The sequence below is a fragment of the Lipotes vexillifer genome, unplaced genomic scaffold (assembly GCF_000442215.2).
Source record: "Lipotes vexillifer unplaced genomic scaffold, Lipotes_vexillifer_v1.1 scaffold639, whole genome shotgun sequence".
NCBI lineage: Eukaryota > Metazoa > Chordata > Mammalia > Artiodactyla > Lipotidae > Lipotes > Lipotes vexillifer.
In genome coordinates this window covers 2406804-2424345 of record NW_006786377.1, presented here as the reverse complement: position 1 = coordinate 2424345, position 17542 = coordinate 2406804, and the positions used below count along the sequence as shown (strand labels likewise).

The window sequence follows — 17542 nt, the reverse complement described above, 5'->3', positions numbered from 1 at the left end:
CCGCTCGGAGTGCGCCGTCCGAGATGCTGGGGATCATCACCATCACAGGTAAGGCGGAAGCCGGGTCAGCTGTGTCCTGCCTCCGTGGCAGGTGGAGGAACCTGCATTTGGACATGGGCGGGTCGGGGGCCGCAGGGCAGCGGCTGGACATCCTGATGGGCGTTTAACGCTCTCACTGTGCTGACTTTTTGATCAGAAGATCATCATTCTCTTTCTGGCTCAGCAGGCACCAAGCAAACCCAACGTTTTCTTTTTGCCTCTGCAGGAATCTTCCTGACCCGGGCCCAGGGGAGACCTGGAATGCATTTTGTGAGGGGTTGCACCTCTTCCCCTGGTGGAGGGGAACGACAACCCCACCCCAACAGATGCATGTTAGATTGGGATGAATTTGAAAATAGGTTGTGAAAGCCTAGTTGCTTGCTATAGTCATTAAAAAAAGGTAAATTCCTGTTGTTGAGGAGTTGCAGTATTTGACATTTTGACCTGCTTATTAGGAACTGGCAATGAAGGTACACTTGGCCATTTAGGGGATGAAAATGTTACCTCTGGTTTGTGTGGTGGGGTTTTTTTTGGTGGGGGGGAGTAGAAAGGGATAGCTTTATTGCTTTGGTAGGCAAAAGGGGACACATCAGGTCTTGCCTTGAAAAACTGTGTCCCAACCCGGGACAGAATTTAATGAGGAGCTTTATAAGGATAATTCACGAGCGGGGTTGCTGACAAGATGAGGGTGTGTGCAGGGTCTCAGATGGTTGGTTTCCTAATCTAGAGGACCTTCTCTGGTTCCTTCAATCTGGCCTCAGATGGTTTCTTGGCTGCTCTGATTAGCAACTGTTCGAATCCACCCTTTGGAACTCAGGGAAAGTCCTGGAGGCTGGAGTCTTGTCTGGTCTCAGGACTTAATGAAGCTCAGGTTCTTGATGTCTCATCGCAGAAAGAATTCAGTGAGAGACAAAGTGATAGGGAAGAAGCGGATTTATTTAGAGGGAAATACACTCCACAGGACAGAGTGTGGCCCATCTCAGAAGGTGAGAAAGGCCTGTGTGGTGGTTCTCATAAAGCCATAGTTACTGTAAAATTGGTGACTAACAGGCAACAGTATTTGGGCAGTGAATAATAAAGATGTATGTTTCTTAGGCTTGCTTTCTAGAAATCTGGCTGTTGAGTGTGAATGATAATATTTAATACCTACCTCCAACAAATAAATTACAGACACCAAACTTGTGGAACGTACTCAGAGCCCCTCTTGCTTGCCATACGATCTTCTCATGCTGATGTACTGTAGCCTGAATCCTTAGGAACCTGCCTGTTTTCTCCTCCTTTCTGCCTTTTGCCCCCATCAAAGTTCAACTCCATTTGCTAATTTACGTTTATAAGACCAGCTCTTTTCTAAATATTTGAGATCTTTGTTCTCCAAATACATGTTTTCTTAAAAGGGCAGTATAGAATTTCTAGGACTTAAACTTTTTCTCCGTATCTCTCACTTCCTATAGATGAGCTTGTTTACTTTGAAATTTCCTTAAAATTCCTTCCCCAAGTTAACTCAACTTGCCTTTCTACCCTGTATGTAGCGTGAAAATTTACATGATACCTAGAAAGTATTATTAGACTACACAAAAATTAAAAATTAAAATCACAAAATTCATTTTTTTCCCAGATCACTAATTTTTCTGTGAATGAGATATATAAATGCTCAACCCTGAGATAGCCTGCCTGGGAGTGTGGTTTGTGTGGTGTCACAGCTGGGGGTGGGGCTTCTATGATCATGACTTTTTCCAGGTGCTTTTTGTGTACAGTATGATCTTTATTATATTCACTATTTGATGAGTTTAGCACGTGCTCAGTTTCTTATGGGAAAGGAAGGTGGTCCTTTTTAAGCAGAAGTTGAGTTAACGAACTTGGGATACTTGGGGGCTTTAAAACAAACACATGAAACAATGCTCAACATCATTAATCATTAGAGAAATGCAAATCAAAACTACAATGAGATATCATCTCACACCAGTCAGAATGGCCATCATCAAAAAATCTAGAAACAATAAATGCTGGAGAGGGTGTGGAGAAAAGGGAACACTCTTGCACTGCTGGTGGGAATGTGAATTGGTTCAGCCACTATGGAGAACAGTATGGAGGTTCCTTAAAAAACTACAAATAGAACTACCATATGACCCAGCAATCCCACTACTAGGTATATACCCTGAGGAAACCAGAATTCAGAAAGAGTCATGTACCAAAATGTTCATTGCAGCTCTATTTACAATAGCCCGGAGATGGAAACAACCTAAGTGCCCGCCGTCGGATGAATGGATAAAGAAGATGTGGCACATATATACAATGGAATATTACTCAGCCATAAAAAGAAACGAAATTGAGCTATTTGTAATGAGGTGGATAGATCTAGAGTCTGTCATACAGAGTGAAGTAAGTCAGAAAGAGAAGGACAAATACCGTATGCTAACACATATATATGGAATTTAAGAAAAAAAAAATGTTATGAAGAACCTAGGGGTAAAACAGGAATAAAGACAGAGACCTACTGGAGAACAGACTTGAGGATATGGGGAGGGGGAAGGGTGAGGTGTGTTAGGGCGAGAGAGAGACATGGACATATATATACTAACAAACGTAAGGTAGATAGCCAGTGGGAAGCAGCCGCATGGCACAGGGAAACCGGCTCGGTTCTTTGTGGCTGTCTGGAGGGGTGGGATAGGGAGGGTGGGAGGGAGGGAGACAAAGAGGGAAGAGATATGGGAACATATATATATGTATAACTGACTCACTCTGTTATAAAGCAGAAACTAACACACCATTGTAAAGCAATTATACCCCAATAAAGATGTTAAAAAAAAAAAAAATTGGTTCACGTAATCCTAATGGGATGCTAAATGAATGGAAAGAGTTGCAAGGGCTGTCTAATTTTTAAGGCAGCTTTAAATAATTGGATCAATTGCTTTCTGAGTTTTATTACAATGTTGATATGAAGGATGTGGTAAAAAGAAAGTGTGCAGAAAATCTTGAACTCCAAAAGGTTTATAGCAAATAAACATTTCATAATGGAAGAAGTAAAAATTAAAAAGGAGTTTCAACCGTCTTTTTCTTTTTTCCTCTGCAAGTTATTCTGATGAGGAAGATTTACAATCAATAGTCTTTAAATAACTGGTCAGAATCTTGAAAAGCAATGAAGGCTTTTAATATTGGCATTCAGGATTAGTTGAATAGCAAAGGTTTTTTGTAACTTCAGGATTGCTCATTTAAATAATGTAGGAGAGGGACTTCCCTGACGGTTCAGTGGTTAGAACCCCTCGCTGCCAATGCAGGGGGCCTGGGTTCCATCCCTGGTCGGGGAACTAGATCCCCCCCATGCTGCAGCTAAGAGCCTGCATGCCACAACTAAAGATCCCGCATGCAGCAACTAAGATCCAGCGTAGCCTAAATAAATAAATAAAAATATTTTAAAAAATAAATAATATAGGAGAAAGTTATTCTCGGCTGCTTTAGTAGGACTGCCTTATGTGAGAATGTGTTTCAGTTTCACAATTAATAGGAAGGGAGCAGGACTGATGACATTTTTGTAGAACTGCTTAGGAATGAGTTTTCATTTTGTGAAGCAGGGGAAAGCTGTCACCTAATACCATTATTCTCCCCTCCTCAGACCTTGTGCGCACAACCCCCTGAAGTGAATACAGCAGACCTTCAAGTAGGAGATGATTGATTATTCACATCACATTCTGTTGCCTTTCCTGAAGTCTTTCCCTCACATCGTGTTAGCTGTAGCTTAGTTTAAGAACTAGAAAATAAGTAATTGGACACGATGATGAAAGAGGTATCCCCTCCCCACCCATGTATCGGTGGCATGCCAGCAAAAAAACAAAAAAAACCACCTTTTTGAATTAGGAAAATATCTTTCCTGTTTTCCCTAACTCACACACAGTATTGAGACAAAATATAGAGTTATCACGAGGAATTAGGGCAACAGTATTCTTTATCTCTAAAGTAAACTGGGAAGAAAGAATCCTCCAATATTCACAAAAGTTCTAGATGATTGATAATGCACTTCTTTATGCAAATCACTTTACAAGATTAAAAAAATCTCCCCCCCCCCCCACATGGCTGCTTCTCTCTGCCGTGCAGGCAGATTGGTCATCAAGGGATTTGTGAAGCCTGAAATTAATACCCTCACAACTCTGGCCCAGTAACTGCTGTGTACCGAGTGCCCACTCTGAGGTGGCCATTATCATGATTTCCCACAAAAATCCTGCAAAAAGTGGTCTTTTAACCCCCTTTTTAACATGAAAACTAAGTTTCTCTGTGTTCCACAGCTACTAAGAAGCACAGCTGTGGGCTTCCCTGGTGGCGCAGTGGTTGAGTCCGCCGGCCGATGCAGGGGACACGGGTCCGTGCCCCGGTCTGGGAAGATCCCACCTGCCGCTGAGCAGCTGGGCCCATGAGCCAAGGCCGCTGAGCCTGCGCGTCCAGAGCCTGTGCTCCGCAACGGGAGAGGCCACAACAGTGAGAGGCCCGCATACCGCCAAAAAAAAAAAAAAAAAAAGCACAGCTGTAGAATAGCTTGTAAAGGACCTCTTTCTCATTGTGTAACGGATGCTGATTTGATTTCGTGGTGCCCACATTTTTACATGCCTGCCCAGGTGTATAAGGGACCACGGGACGTCACTATCAAAGCCAGGGGCGATGATGAGCATCACCTGTATGCTCCTGTGTGGGGTTTTGCTTCTCTGAGTTTCAACCCCAGTTACACATCTCCCCTTGGAGGTTTCGTGGTTGATCAGCATTAGAATGAGAATAGTTGGTTGGGTGTGTAAGATATAGAGATGGATTTAGAATGTGGAGAATTCCTGGAAAAATTTCAGGGCAATGCTGCAAATCATGGGGGAAAGTTAACCAGTTCCAGATGTCACAGCAAGCAGCCCCAATTTGCATGGGGAGCGGAGAGCATGGGTTATACTAAACCGAAAAAAAAAATCAGTGTTACAGCTGTTTACAATATTGCACTTTTTATCTGACAAATATACCTAAGTTTGGATAAAAACATTAACATTTTGTAATCTATAATATGACATATTCCTTAAAGGTTTTTTTTTTCTTTTAAACATCTAAAGTAAAGAAAACAAGTCATACTTTTATCTCTTAATCTCTGAATATTTGGAAGAGTGAGAAAGGAATGCGGATCTTGCAGCTTTTGGACCCACAAATGGTTGTTGCATTTTGTGGAGCTTGGGAGCAGGGTGTCTGCACGGGAAGCAGGGTTCAGTACAGGACCTTTAACCTCTTGTGATCATGGACCCTTTGAGACTTGGAAGGTGGAGGAATATGAAATTGTTCACAGGGAAAATGTATATTCGCCCATACTCATAGATCTCTTGTACTTGATTTTATAAATTGGGATTGACTGGACATTTATCTGCAGATAAGCATAGTTTAGTAGACGATAACACCGAAAAAGGAAAAGCTTTGACAATTCTCTTCCAAAGTGGAATTTCTGTCCACGAAATGCTTTCAAGTTTTGGTTTCTTTCGACATTACTGAAGATATAACTATTCGTATATTTTCACATTTATTTGACTTGACTAATGTTCTGTAGGTTCTTTTTGGCCTTGGAAGGGCTTGTTAAGCTGTTCAAAATATTAAACAACTCCTAGGTTATTACTATTACAGATATGCTATGAGTTTTCCTATTATGTAGTACCTGAGGATAGTTTATACTTTTAAAAGCAAAAATATAGGGGCAGAAAGTATGTACTACCAGCTGTCATTTTTCTTCTCCGTTTCACTTTCCACACTTTTTTCTTTAAGGAGACCTTTCGGGACTTCCCTGGCGGTCCAGTGGTTAAGACTCCGCACTTCCACTGCCGGGGGCCAGGGTTCGATCCCTGGTTGGGGAACTAAGATACCACAGCGGCGCAGTGTGGCTAAAAAAGAAAAGAAAAGGAGACCTTTCATTTGTCTTAGAAAAACATAAGGACAAACAAAAAGCTTATTCAAAGTCTTTGATAAAACTTCAGAAGGTGCACCATCACTTCACCCGTCACTCGCCTTTATCTTTTCTGCATCTATAAAGCTGTATGTCCACCCTTAAGAGGCTCCTTCTGGGGCATATGCAGAAAATTAAGCGAGTGAAAGCGCTTCCTATGTCATTTTTAAATCATCTTTTTCTTTCCCAAGTAATGTTTCCAACATAGTAACACTCACAAAGAATCTAGAATCTCCTCCCACAAAAGGGGACTAGAAATACTTGATTTCTACGTTGATGTTTATTTACGAAGCAAGACTTATGATGTTGATGCCACTAACGGTTTTAGTGGAAAACCATGTTGACACACATCACATGTCCAGGTAAGACTATGCTTAGGGTGCTGCCGATGAGTGTGGGGGTCCTTTTGCAAGAACTGTAGTATTTTCTCGCCCTTTGAAGTGTCTGCGGGGTGGGGAGAGGACCAGTGACGAGCAGGACTGCATGGAGATGAAGCATTTGCTGGTTCCGCCTCCTAGAGCTTTCCCAGTTGACACATTGACCGACTCCCTCTCCCAAACTTTTGGCCCTCTTTGATGCCTGGCGAGAACGTGTTTTTTGCGGTACGCGGGCCTCTCACTGTTGTGGCCTCTCGCGTTGCCGGAGCACAGGCTCCGGACGCGCAGGCCCAGCGGCCATGGCCCACAGGCCCAGCCGCTCCGCGGCATGTGGGATCTTCCTGCACCGGGGCAGGAACCCGTGTCCCCTGCATCTGCAGGCGGACTCCCAACCACTGCGCCACCAGGGAAGCCCCACCCCACATTTTTTGGCTGTTCTTCTTTTTTCTTTTTGATAAATTAATTATAATTTCATGGACTATAAGCTGTATTGTTACATTTTTACACTGATATTTATTTAGCTGTTCTTTTACGCGTTTAACAGCCTCCTTGTTTGCCCACCAAGCTAAGATCTTTGAACTCACTTAGAACCTGCATGCAGACAGCTCATAGAAACACCTTTACAGAGCTTTCTGCTAACCACAAACTGGAACGTGGGTGGGATGGATGATGGTCTGGGACTCTCTGCCTTCAACCGGAACCTGGGAAATGTGGGGTGATTTCGCTGTACTGTGTACAGTTGGGCTGGGAAAGCAGGGGAGGGGAGGTATGGAGTTCCAGACAGAAAGTAGGGCTCATCTACGTGTGACCTTAACTTGGTCCAAAATCGGGGAAAAGGATCTAGATCTGGGTGCAAATAAGGAAGAGAGCAGATAGGGGGCTAACTCAGAATGCCCATTTCCCCTCTTGAAGTGTTTATGCTGGGAGTCGAAGAGGTAAAAACAGGTGTGATATGACTTCGCAGAACTTGAAAGAGCACCTAAACTTTATGTATCGATGGGTTTCTGCAGCGTCTTGTGGTGCTGAAGGTCTAGGAGTGTCTCAAGGCTGCCAGGTCTGGAGAGCGGAAGGCTGCTCAAGACTGCCCTCTTCTGTTCAAAAACTCCTTCCCGGGTTTGGACAATGACTTTATACATGTGAGTGTGATAATGAAAAACTGGACCAACATAAATTGTCTAAAAACAAGGGGACATAAAAAGAAATTATGCAACCAGTATGTCATAGTTTTGAAGGCCATTAGATAATTTATCCAGAAGAAAATACAGATATTAATAGCCATTATCACTGGATATAGTCTTTATGGATGTTAGTCCCAATTTTCTGTATTTTTAAATCTGCTACAATTCATATAGATCACTGTTGGAATTGGTAAAAAGTAATTAAAAGGAAGTATTTCTGTTCTGAGGAAAACAGTGAAGCCAAAAAAAAAAAAAAAGCCATTCTAATGGCTTTTGTTTTATTTTTATTCTAGACTGCCTGCTGATGTTTTACCCTCCTAACTAGCCTTTGCTAGTAGTGGAGGGGACCTATGTTATAGGTGAGGGCACTGAGAACAGAAACTTCAAGAGATGTGCCCAAGGGCCCAGTGCTAGTAGGTGGTGCAGCTGAAATTTAAACACCAGTCTGTCTCTAGAACTTCTGGTCTTTAATCTTATTCCTTTCTACCTGAATTCTGTCTCTTCTTTGGGGGGTAGGGGAAGAGTTTTTCTGTTATTTAATTCATTGATAAAAATTTGTTTTATGGTATATAATGTGAGGCAAAGAGCCACTAAAATCAGGTAGGGTGAATCATTACCGTCTCCATTTTTGTTGTTCTCTATATTTTCATTAGTCATCTGCACTTGTTCATTCTTCTGATTGATTGTTTAAAAGAATAACTTAGCAAAAATAAAAATGGTACAGGGCCCGTCATGTACTCTTCACCTAGATTCACTTAACATTTGCCTCATTTGCTTCATTATTTACTCTCTCGCTCTATGTTGGAAAACAAAACAAAATAAAAAACCAACATACAGGTTCCTGTTATGTCTTATGTAGGCATGAGATGTGGAGCTTTCTGAATCATCTGAGGAAAGGTTATGTACCTCATGGTCCTTCACTCTTAAATGCTTCAGTGTGTATTTCCTAAGAATAGAGATATTTCCTTTCGTAATCATAGTACCGTTATCAATGTCAGATAGTTACATTATCACAATACTTATTTTATAATCTACCATTCTTTTTTCAATCTTGTCAGTTATCTAATAAGGTCCTTTTTAGCATTCTCCCCTTGCATTGCAAGATCCATCCTCAGGTCAGGTATTATGTCATAATCTGTTTAGCCTCTTTTAATCTGGAACACCTGTATAACCTTTGTCTTTTAGATATTGGCATGTTCAAAGCATATAGTTCTCTTCCCATTTCTACCACATTCCTTATTTTGTGTTTGTTTTCTCCTAATTGAATTTAGGTTGTGCATTCTTAGCCGCAGATGACATTGTTTCCTTCTCAAGGTATTGTACACAATGTCCATCTGTCCCTCATAGGTTGATGTTGAGCTGTTGTCCGATTTCACCACCCTTTCGACTATTAGGCATGTAAGTATCCAGCCCAACTCCCCCCCTCCCCCATTTAGCACCCATTGATTCTTATTTATTTATTTATTTATTTACGGCCGAGTTGGGTCTTCGTGGCTGCATACGGACTTTCTCTAGTTGCGGCGAGCGGGGGCTACTCTTCGTTGCAGTGCAGTGGCTTCTCTTGTTGCAGAGCACAGGCCCTAGGGCTCGTGGGCTTCAGGAGTTGCTGCGCGCGGGCTCAGTAGTTGTGGCGCACGGGCTTAGTTGCTCCGCGGCATGTGGGATCTTCCCGGACTAGGGATCGAACCCGTGTCCTTCATTGGCAGGCGGATTCTTAACCACTGCACCACCAAGGAAGTCCAGCACCCATTGATTCTTGCTTTTATCCAGTCTTTACCTTGACAAAGTGATAAAATGATGGTCAGGTGATCTTACAACATTTAAAAAAATTTTTTTATTGAGGTAGAGTTGATGTACAATATTATGTAAGTTACAGGTGTACTCAGGTGATCTTTTGAATCATTATCTTTGAGTGGGTGCATAGTATATCTGTGTTCTTTCTTTTTTTAAAGCATGACTGTAACCATGAAAAAACCGCTTTTTACACTGAAATCGAATTTGAATTGCTGTCCACATCAGACATATAGCAATTTTTCTCTTAAGTGTAGGTGTTGACATGTCTAAATAATTTTTCTTGTCATAAGTGGCATTTACAAATTGTAAAGTTACAATGTTTGGAGAATAAGAATTTTAATGCTTTGAGAGTACATGGAGTTTATTTTTCTTTTAAAAAGACAAACTTTGTGTTTACCATTTTGTAAAAAGTAGACTTTATTTCTTAGAGCAGTTTTAGGGTCACAGCAAGAAAGAGTGGAAAGTACAGTTTCCTATATACTCCCTAACCCCACACATGCCTAGCCTCTCCCACTATCAGCGTCCCACACCAGAGCGGTACATTTGTTACCATCCATGAGCCTACACTGACATCATTATCACTCAAAGTCCGTAGTTTACATTGGTGTGGGTTCGTTTACATAGGTTCACTCTTGGTGGTGTACATTCTGTGGGTTTGAAGAAATGTATAATGACATGTATCTAGAGTATCATGCAGTGTATTTCACCGTCCTAAAAAGTCCACTCTGCTCTGCCTGTTCATCCCTCCCACCTCCCTACCCCCGTAACACTGATCTTTTTATTGTCTCCACAGTTGTGCTTTTTCCAGAATGCCGTGGAGTTGCAATCGTACAGTATGTAGCCTTTTCAGTTTGGCTTCTTTCACTTAGTCATATGCTCTTGTTAAGGCCCCTCCATGTCTTCATGATTTGCTAGCTTGTCTATAGTGCTGAATACTATTTTATTGCCTGGGTATACGTAGTTTATTTATCCATTCACCTATGAAGAACATCTTGATAGCTTCCGAGTTTTTGCAATTGTGAGTAAAGCTGCTATAAACATCCATGTGTGCGTTCTTGTGTGGACATGTTTTCAACTCATACCAAATGTGGGTATGAGTAAATTCCAAGAATATTTAGGGAAAAACCAAGGAGCATAGTTGCTGGATCAGATGGTAAGAGTGTGTTTGGTTTTGCAAGAAACTGCCCCACTGTCTTCCCAAGTGGCGATACCATTTTGCATTTCCCACATAGAGCCATGTTTTTTTTTTTTTTTTTTTTTTTAGAAGACGTTGGGGGTAGGAGTTTATTAATTAATTAATTTATTTTTGCTGTGTTGGGTCTTCGATTCTGTGCGAGGGCTTTCTCTAGTTGTGGCAAGCGGGGGCCACTCTTCATCGCGGTGCACGGGCCTCTCACTCTTGCGGCCTCTCTTGTTGCGGAGCACAGCCTCCAGACGCGCAGGCTCAGTAGTTGTGGCTCACGGGCCTAGTTGCTCCGCGGCATGTGGGATCTTCCCAGACCAGGGCTCGAACCCGTGTCCCCTGCATTAGCAGGCAGATTCTCAACCACTGTGCCACCAGGGAAGCCCCAGCCATGATTGAAGTCAGTTTATTCCCCTGTAAACCAGCTGGGGGGACCAGGTGACCGCTGCTTTCCAGCTCTAAGGCTCTATGATTGGAAATGATAGCTTCATAATGGGAAACCAATTCTTATTCTAATACTTAGGAAGTTGGAGTACTTACAAACAAACCCACCGAGGCACAGGTGCCTGCCATGCCCTAGGCCACTGATGCCGGTTTTGGATCAACTACTCGATGGAATGTTGTGCGGATAAGTGAGGCAGTACAGGAACGCTGCGGCAGTGAGGTTTGGCGGCCTTTGGCCAGGGACATTTGGCTGGTTTCCGGCACCTAGTGTGCCTCGCCTGGAAGAGGGGCCCCTGGGGGTGATGCTCAGGGCCTCCTGGCTTTCCCTTGCAGGCTGACGAGGAGGCTGAGCCCTCTGAGACGTGCGCGACTCTCCCAGGGGCGTCTCCATGCAGCGATGGGGCAGCCGGCAGAGGAAGGCTGGGGCCTCCGGGGCCTCTGTTGGATTGCCCCTGCCGGCCAGCGGCGCGCGCCAGGCCCTGCTGGAGTATCCTCTGCTGTGAGTAGCGCGCGCCCCCCCAGCGGCGGTTCGCCCCAGGGCCTGGCGGGCCGGATCGCCGGGAGCGCCCCGTGAAGTGTCAGTTAGATGGGTGTGTGGGTTTCCATCCTTCCTCCTTTCCCTTGCTTTCATCAACCTGCCGGCGCAGGAGCGCGCGGGGGCGGGGGTTCGGGGGTGGGGGGAGTGGGGATGTTAGGGCGGGACACCACAGGACACCATGCCCAGGGCTGCAGAGCCACCCTCTGGGCTCCACAGGGTTCGCTGAGGCCCGTGGAGCATGTGCCCGAACCCTGCACTCTCCGAGCCAGCACCTCGTCCGGAAACTGAAAAACAGAACCGCAGCGCAAGGGAGGCCCTAGGCTGCACGTTGCTTCTTGCCAGAAGGAGGCACATTCGGGAAGACAATGACCTAGAAGGGGGGGCGTGAGGATTGGGATAGAGATTGTGCGGGCTGGGGTCACCTGGGAAGGTCTTTGCCCGGCAGGCGGGCGAGGTAGAAAACGATACAGGCCTCGAAAAATCACAAGGATTTAGCCAAGACCAGAAAGTCGCCCCCCACCCCCACCCCCCCGAGAGCCCAGAGGCAGGCGAGCAAAATGGGGGATGCAGAACAGGACGGAGCAGGCCTTGCTATTCGGCTGCAGCACGCCGAGCGCCTGGCCCAGTCATGGGAAACGAGGCTGAAAAAAAAGGATCTAAGTTTCACTACCTGCGGGTTCCCAGCTGAGTGGGTAGCCACGTGGTCGCAACGTGGTTTGAGGCAGGTTACAGACCTCTAAAGTGCAAGTGTGCGATCAAAGTTGGCTTATTTTTATTGGAGTATAGTTGATTTACAATGTTGTGTTAGTTTGAGGTATACAGCAAAGTGAATCAGTTATACATATGCATATATCCGATAAAAAAATTTTTTTTTTTAAGTTGCCTTATATGTTAGAATGTAATTTAGACAGCCTTGGCTGCCAGGTTAGTAGTGTAGAAGGCACTCCCCTAGATCCTGGAGCCCTTAGGGATGTTTGGCAGCTAGCTTCATGGTGTGATCAAAGGGGTATTTTAGGAAACAGGGCCTCTCTGTAAGGTCTGTACAGGTCTAGCTGGTACAGAAGGCAAGTGGAAATCAGGGCTGAGTTGGGTTTGTCCAGCCTTGTGCACAAAGCACAAAGGCACCATCTGGGCCAGCAGGGGCCTTGCCCAGTCTGGAAGATTGTTCTGACAATAGTAGCTCCTAGGATTACTTAGGTAAAAAGAGACTGCATACCAGTTGACCAGTTAGGATTTTTAATTTTCCTGTGATCTTAAATACTTTTCTTTTTTAATGGGTTCAGCCATATAACACTCTAAAGAGAACATCTGAATATTGCTAAGCTATAAGGAACCATCAATAGTTGTTTTGTAATACCAGTTAGCAGCTGTTCAGCTTTGTTTCCCGAGTTTTGACTGTAAACATTCCAGTCATCCCAGAGTTTTATAAAAGGTGTTTCAAATTGAAACACAGATTTAGGAGCATGGAGGGGAAACGGGGGAAATGGTGTGTATATAACACCTACTTTCTCCTACTATGTTAGCAAAACGTCTCTGCATTTTCTAATGGCTTCTAGAGAGGTTAGTTAATGAGTATTTTTACCTCCTGCTTGCTGGCAGGAAATTTAATTTTTATATGTGTGCATTACTAGTAAATTTATAGTAGAATAGAGTTTATTATTGGGCTTTGACTTTTTCCTCTAGTGTATTTCCAATGATATCATACATCTTTAAAAAAAAGAAGGTCACATCTCTCGTGTTGCATTAGAAGTGTTTGCAGAAACTTCTCTGATGAGTATGCTTTTATAATTGGGAAAATTTGTAAAGTAGTTCATCGAAATGCACTTAACTTCAAGAAATCCTTGAAGTTAAGACTTAACTGTATAAACTGGATTAAATAGGAACAAATGGAAACTTACAGCATTTTTTTTCACACACACTGTATTTTATTTTTACAAGAGATAAATAAACAGCATATTCTTATTTCAGAAGATTATACATACTTAAAAAAAAATAATTCCCAGAAGGAAAGGAATGTCAGGGTTGGATACTCTGGACAGTCTTATCACATGTGTCTGAATTTTTCTTTCTCTTGGGATATTTGCCTCAGTATTTAATGTGGGTTGTGATTTTTCCTTTATTTTTTAAAAATAAATTTATTTAGTTTTGGCTGCGTTGGGTCTTCGTTGCTGGGCACGGGCTTTCTCTTGTTGTGGCGAGCGGAGGCTACTCTTCTTTGCAGTGCACGGGCTTCTCATTGCAGTGGCTTTTCATGTGGCGGAGCACGGGCTCTAGCCGTGCAGGTTTCAGTAGTTGCGGCACGCAGGCTCAGTAGTTGTGGTGCACGGGCTTAGTTGCTCCGCGGCATTTGGGGTCTTCCTGGACCAGGGATTGAACCCATGTCCCCTGCAGTGGTAGGCGGATTCTTAACCACTGCACCACCAGGGAAGTCCTCCTTTATTGTTTATAAAGTCTAAAGTTGGTCACAAATGTGTATTTCAAAGAGATTTTTTTTTTATCACCTGGGGAGCTTTTCCCCCCAAATTTATTTATTTAAGAAAAATTTTAAGATATGGAAAAGTGAATATTAGACATGTATATTTATCTAGATTGTATAATTAATGTTTTACGATGCTTGCCTTCTCACATATCTCTTCAACTATCCATCCTTGTATCGGTTCATGAGTCCATCTTACTTCTCTTTTATGCATTTCAAAGTAAGCTGCAGGCATCAGTATGCTTCACCACTAAACACTTCAGCATGCATGTTATTAACTAGAGTTCAGTGTTTGGTTCTCAAATTGATTTTTTTAAAAAAGAAAAGGAAAAAGTTCCCTTTAAGAAGCGTACTTGAAAGTAATCAAGTTGGTTTTTCTTCAAACCTTCTTTATCTAAAATGTTCAGTTCTGGGGGCTTCCCTGGTGGCGCAGTGGTTAAGAATCTGCCTGCCAGTGCGGGAGACATAGGTTCGAGCCTTAGTCCGGGAAGAGCCCACATGCCACGGAGCAACTAAAGCCTGTGCATCACAACTACTCAGGCTGTGCTCTAGAGCCGGCAAGCCACAACTACTGAAGCCCGTGTGCCACAGCTACTGAATCCCACGCTCCTAGAGCGTGTGCTCTGCCACAAGAGAAGCCACCGCAATGAGGAGCCCGTGTACCGCAACGAAGAGTAGCCCCCACTCACCGCAACTAGAGAAAGCCCATGGGCAGCAACGAAGACCCAACACAGCCAAAAATAAATTTAAGAAATGAATTTTTAAAAAAGTGTTCAGTTTGGGGACTTCTCTGGTTGCCTAGTGGTTAGGAGTCCGAGCTTTCACTGGCGTGGCCTGGGTTCAATCCCCGGTCGGGGAACTGAGATCCTGCAAGCTTTGTGGCGAGGCCAAAAAAAACACAAAATGTTCAGTTCGGTTTTTTTTTTTTCTTTTTAATTCTACCTTAGATACTGATATCAGTTAGAAAAAAATGAAAATTGGCTGAAACTCCCAAAACTCTTACAGAGACAACTACGCACTGTCACCAAAGCTGAGGCTCTGCCCAGCCCTGTAAGTACGTGGGTAGCGTTAGAGCACCTCCTCAGTATCCTTCCTTCCTCTCTGCAGAAGAGGAGGTCCAGATGGTCACAGTTTTTATCTGTGATTATCCATAAATCTGGTAACGTTAGAGAAGAAAAAGCAAGGGGAAAAGGACATTAGGTTGATTTCTAGCACAGTACAAGGCATGTTCAAACAGGGCTCTGCACACGGGCTCTGGTCTTCACTTGGGTGGTACTTTGGACAGCTTTTCAGTGAACTTTCTAGGCTTCACTTTCAAAATGAAACCCAATAAATAGTAAAATGGAAATTTGTAGACATAGGTTTGTAATATTTCACATAAAGTATAAAATTATTTTCTTGGAGAAATAAGATGATATAAATTAAAGGAATTTATGGATTTGGATATGCATATGGTTTCTGTATTTCCACATAGTTCTGTATTTCAAATACTTATTGCCACGTTCTAAGCACTGGTATTGGAACTGGTTATAATTATTAAGCTTCATTTTGTGCAGCAGGCATTAAGTATGTTGTTCCAACATTATTGGGACCTTTTTGTGCGTCAGTTTTAATTGACCTTTTTGTTTATTACAGAAAGCAATACTAAAAAGAAAATGAGAAACTTCAGATAAGCAAAAGTAAACTATATCACATTCCCATCCTCCGGAAGTCGTATGTGAGGGGTGTGTGGTGTGTGTGTTTTTTGTTTATTACAGAAAGCAATACTAAAAAGAAAATGAGAAACTTCAGATAAGCAAAAGTAAACTATATCACATTCCCATCCTCCGGAAGTCGTATGTGAGGGGTGTGTGTGTGTGTGTGTGTGTGAGAGAGAGAGAGAGAGAGAGAGAGTGATGCTCTGCATTTTCAAGGCTGAACGACTGTTTGCTGGGGCCTAGAGAGAGAGGGAGAGAGAGAGTTTTTAAACCAAAATGAGGTCATAGTACATACACTGTTTGGTAACCTGCTTTTCTTCAGTCAAAATTTCTACCATTTCATTTTGGTAAGAATTCATCTCCTCTAATCTGACACTGAGTATCCCAGGTAGACCCAAAAATGTCATTAAGCTGGCTTGCCCTAACAAATATCCAACCCAGGACCATGCCTGGTGTCTCTGGTTGTTATGCTTCTTAAATTTTTAAATTTAGCACAGAATCCCACCCTTTATTAAATCACATTGACTTGCTTCTTTAACCCCCAACAAGTTTTAAAATTCGAACCTAAATTATAAAGCAGAAACTAACACACCATTGTAAAGCAATTATACTGCAATAAAGATGTTAAAAAAAAATTCAAACCTAAAGAAAAATACAATAAACACCCATATACACTTGACTTTATTCACCATTCACTGATGTTTTACCACATTTTCCTTCCCCTCTACCCGTACCCCCTCATTCTCTCGCCTTAAACTATTTGAAAGTTACTTGCAGACCATCCATTTGTATTTATGTTTGATTTTTGTCCTTTGCGACATTTATATTTCAGGCCAGGCTTCCATGTGGGCTGTTGTCTGACTGTTTCCACACGATACAATTCTGTTAAACATTTTTGTCAGGAGTACTGTGTAGCTGATTTATTGGCCTTCTCAGTGCCTCACGTCACGAAGCATGATGACAGTTTTGTCCCATTATTGGAGATGTTAATTCTGATCGCTTGGTTAAGGTGGTGCCTGGCAGGTTTCTGCATTATAAAGGAAGTTGTTGCTTTTGAAACGAAGTAATCTGTGTGTTGATACTCTAGAACTGTAGGTGTGCTGGAAACCTTTCACCCAAAAGTTTTAGCATCTCTTGATTCTTGACTGAATGAGTTATTAGAATGGTGTTAGTAAACGTGGTTTTTCTAAGTCTACTGATAAACAGCCAACTAGGCTTTACCAAATAAGGCAACCGCTTAAGCTACAGCCAGTCAATTTCCTTGCTTTGCTTCCAAGTCTCTTCTATTAAAAACTTTCCCCCTAATTCCTGTCTTTTTAAAATTTGTTTCTGAATAGCTGATTTTAGTAGTGATATGACTAGTTCCAAATGCCTTCAGTCAGGCCCACAATTCAAAAGAGTAACCTCATTGGCCATGAAACAGTGTTGCATTTATTTTATATAATGAGAAATTATTTTTATTTTTCTAAGCAACTGAAAAAGTTCAGTTCAGTTGACCCTACAGTTGAAGCGAATTAAAACATGGTTTTCTCCTCTCCAAATTAACTGCAAGCGAAAATCCACTTGTATTATTTCCTTTAAGTTAATTGTTTGATGAATGATACAAATACGTGTTTAGAGACAGTGATGCTCTGCATTTTCAAGGCTGAACGGCTGTTTGCTGCGGCCTAGGAAGAGCCTGGACAACTGTCTATAAAAGAACCATTTTTCTTAACTATCGTCCTTAATAAACATGAATCTTGATGTGGTAGAATTCTAAATTCTAAAGAATAGCTCTACGGATCAAAGTGCAAGTTATATCTAAATTTATTGATTGGCGTTTTTTCATAAGGAAAGTATCCCCTACTCCTCGCTTACTTTTTTGGTATC

The 17542-nt window shown here is 42.6% G+C and overlaps 1 protein-coding gene across 1 annotated transcript in view; it reads left to right on the top strand.

The window, feature by feature from the left end:
• The window catches only part of AKAP12 (A-kinase anchoring protein 12), a 111307-nt gene that overhangs the window by 87865 nt on the left and 5900 nt on the right, over positions 1–17542 (top strand). The gene's annotated exons all lie outside the window — the stretch shown is intronic.